At 33.9% G+C, this 3,210-nt stretch overlaps 1 protein-coding gene across 1 annotated transcript in view; it reads left to right on the top strand.

The window, feature by feature from the left end:
• Positions 1-3,210, top strand: part of Rasa2 (RAS p21 protein activator 2) — a 203,036-nt gene that overhangs the window by 93,821 nt on the left and 106,005 nt on the right. The window lies entirely within an intron of this gene.

Raw genomic sequence — 3,210 nt, forward strand, 5'->3', positions numbered from 1 at the left:
AAATAAGATACTTCCAAGACAAAGAACACCTGAGAAACTACATGAATACCAAACCAGCACTACAAGCAATTTTAAACAATATCCTAGAAAAAGACAATGAAGGTAACAACACCATGAGGCCCAACAGAGCAAATCTCACAGGCAAGGCAAGAAAATAAAAGGAGAAGGTGAAAAAGTAAAAAGAGTCAACAAAAGGCCATAACAGGACAATAATAAGTCAGTACATATCAGTTATAACCAGCAATGTCAATGGCCTCAACTCACCAATCAAGAGAAATAGACTGGCAAAATGGAATAAGAAGCAAAATCCAACAATATATTGTATACAAGAAACACACCTAGTGCAAAAAGAAGCCCATAGACTGAAAGTGAAAGGATGGAAAACAATTCTCCATGTGACAGGAGCCCAGAAAAAAGGCAGGGGTAGCAATCTTATTTGCAGACAAAGTAAATTTCAAACCAAAACTGATTCTAGTATTATAGATATAGGACAGTACTGTATTATACCTCTGTGAATGTAAAATATCTTGTACCTGCTTTATGATATGTAGTAGTGACCGTGCTTTATCAGAGCTATTTTTAATGATGTTACTCTAGAATGTTCTCTCTCCAGATGATGATGATTAAGATGCTAATAAAAAAAAATGGTGCCAGGTACTACAACAGCAACAGAACTTTGCTGTTTTCTGGGTATTATTCTTCTGGTTTTTTGTTTTTGTTTTTTTAATGGAGTGTGCTGAATATCAATAATTTTGTTCTGATGACTGCTGAACCTGGAAAAGCTGTTGCTGCTGTTGATGCATAACATACTGCTATTATTGGTCTTTTTATATAAATATAAATTATATATATACACACACACACTCACACACATATAATTTGAATTTTTGGAAACTTTAACTGTGCTGTCGACTTTGGAAAAAGTTATCCCAATTTACTGTGTTGAGTTGGCATTGTACAGAAATTAACAGCCATATTGGTCTAGAAATGTTAATTTTTTTTCCATTTCTACAAGGGTAATGCACTGTATTAAATATGTAAGGTCATATCTACATGGGTTTGATTACAGAAACTAATAAAGTATTCTCTGAATAATGAAAAAAAGAATAATATAAGACTACAAGGCAAGAAGCAACTTAAATATGTTCAAGGATCATTTTCATCTTCAGAATTAAGGATTATTTTAATTTTACAACATTGCCTTTTCTTTTTACTTTCCTTTTTAGTTTTATTTTAGGATTCCCTATTTTTAATGTTCATATAGAGATTTCTTTAACTGAAATACCGAATAGTTTCTCTGGTGTGAAGAACTATAATAGTACACAAGATCCTAATGAGATAATTAATAATGTGAAATAGGAAGTAAAGGGCTAAAGGTGTAGAAAAAGTGGGAAGGGTGGAGGAAAGGTAATAAGGGAGAGGAAAAAAATATGAGAAAATGAAAAAATGGAAATAAAGTGTTTGTAAATGGGGAAGGGAGGGCAGGGACAAGAGGAAAAAATGAGAATCAAGACCTGTCATGTAAAGGTACAGGATCCCAATAATGAATGTAACTGTATTGTATACCTAGATTGTACCAGTAAACTCAAAAATTTTTAAAAATTTGTTTTCATTGAAAAATTATTTCATAATTTGAGTTCATGTTTGATCTAGTTAGCCACATCTAGCTGATGGATTTGCCAAATGCTTGGTGACCATTAAAGTGGTGTAAGATGGCTCTAGCTAGTTCAGAAAGAGATTTAATAAAAGATTTTAAGCAGTGTATAGAATTGTTGAAAAGAACAAAACAAACAAGGATAACAGACTATAGATGGGAAGTCTTAGGAATGACATTCAAAAGCCGCATTGTAGCTAGGCTGTCAAGAAAATGACTACCTCCTTTAAGATCAGAAAAGCTCCTGTAGAATTGAGAAGCCATAGCTTTCCGATGCTTTTGTTTTGGAACCTTGCCTCCTCACTGTGATTAAGAATATACTAGTATAGGGAGGCAACTACTTCATCAGTAAGCTGTTGTCACTGCTGCTAGCTCTAGTGCTAGCTTAAACTTGCCACAACCTGTATTTCAGAATGGATACCTTGTATCTTCCTTAATACACTTAAGACATGTGACTGAATCCCAGGACTTCTGCAAATGCTCCTATAGAACGTGGACATCTCCATTACAGTGCTTGCTAGAAGAAGCAGCCTAAACTCAACCTCCTTTCTCTTCTGCCCCCATTTTTCTAGTGAGTAAAGCTGATTGGTGAAGCTTCAGTCACGTCCACAACTCTAGCTGCAACAGAGTCTGGGGAATGTAGTTTCTCAACTATCTAGTCTCTGCAGTATAGGAAGGCATGTACTAAAGGAGGTGGAAATGGATATTGAACACTAATCCACTGTATCTTCTACAGATGCAAAACCTGATTCTCATTAAGGTTAGCCATACTAAGTGGGATGTAGATAAATTGAGGAAAATTGCAAATAATACCACTGCACAATATTAAGAAACTGCTGCTTTTGGGTATATTTTTATTTTTTGTAATACATTTTTCAGAATACTGAAAATTGGTCCTCTACCTCTATTATGAATTCAGTGCTCTATACTAAAAATGTCCTCACATTTGAGATGTGCTCGTTGGATAAAAAACCTGAAAGAAGGAGTAAAAGAGAGACTGTTAGAATGGGTTACCTAAACTGAGTAAAGGTCAATGTTATCAAATATCTGAAGAGTAGTCAAAGAAAGTGGGAACTGAAAAACAGTCTTTGGTTCTACTTAATATTATTAGTATTCTTGTGTTTCAATGATTTTCTGAAGTTATACAGATGCTTAGTAGAAGAGGTAAAACAGGAACATTGGTTTCATGATTCTTAGGGTAAGGCCCTTTGCCTTAGGCATCTACTTTGGTTTCTTTGACAACTACACTGGTGTTTGTTTGACCTTTTGGTCCATGAGTGTCACATAATAACTCTAAAACTAGACTCATTGAATTCTTTAATACTCTATTATATACTTTTGAAGTGTTGTGTGTCATTACTGTTTTAGATTTCAAAGATTAACAGGTTCTCGGGCCTCAAAAATAGAGAAAATAAACTCTTAAGTAAAAATTAACAGAGGTTTATATAGTTATTAATGCTGTCGAGGAGACAAAACAAAGGGTTAGAATATGGCATCAGGATTATCTACTTCAGTGAGATTATTCTTTTTTTTTTTTTTTTTTTTTTTTTTTTTTT

This window comes from Fukomys damarensis, unplaced genomic scaffold (genome assembly GCF_012274545.1).
Source record: "Fukomys damarensis isolate Sample0158 unplaced genomic scaffold, DMR_v1.0_HiC HiC_scaffold_37, whole genome shotgun sequence".
NCBI classification, from domain to species: domain Eukaryota; kingdom Metazoa; phylum Chordata; class Mammalia; order Rodentia; family Bathyergidae; genus Fukomys; species Fukomys damarensis.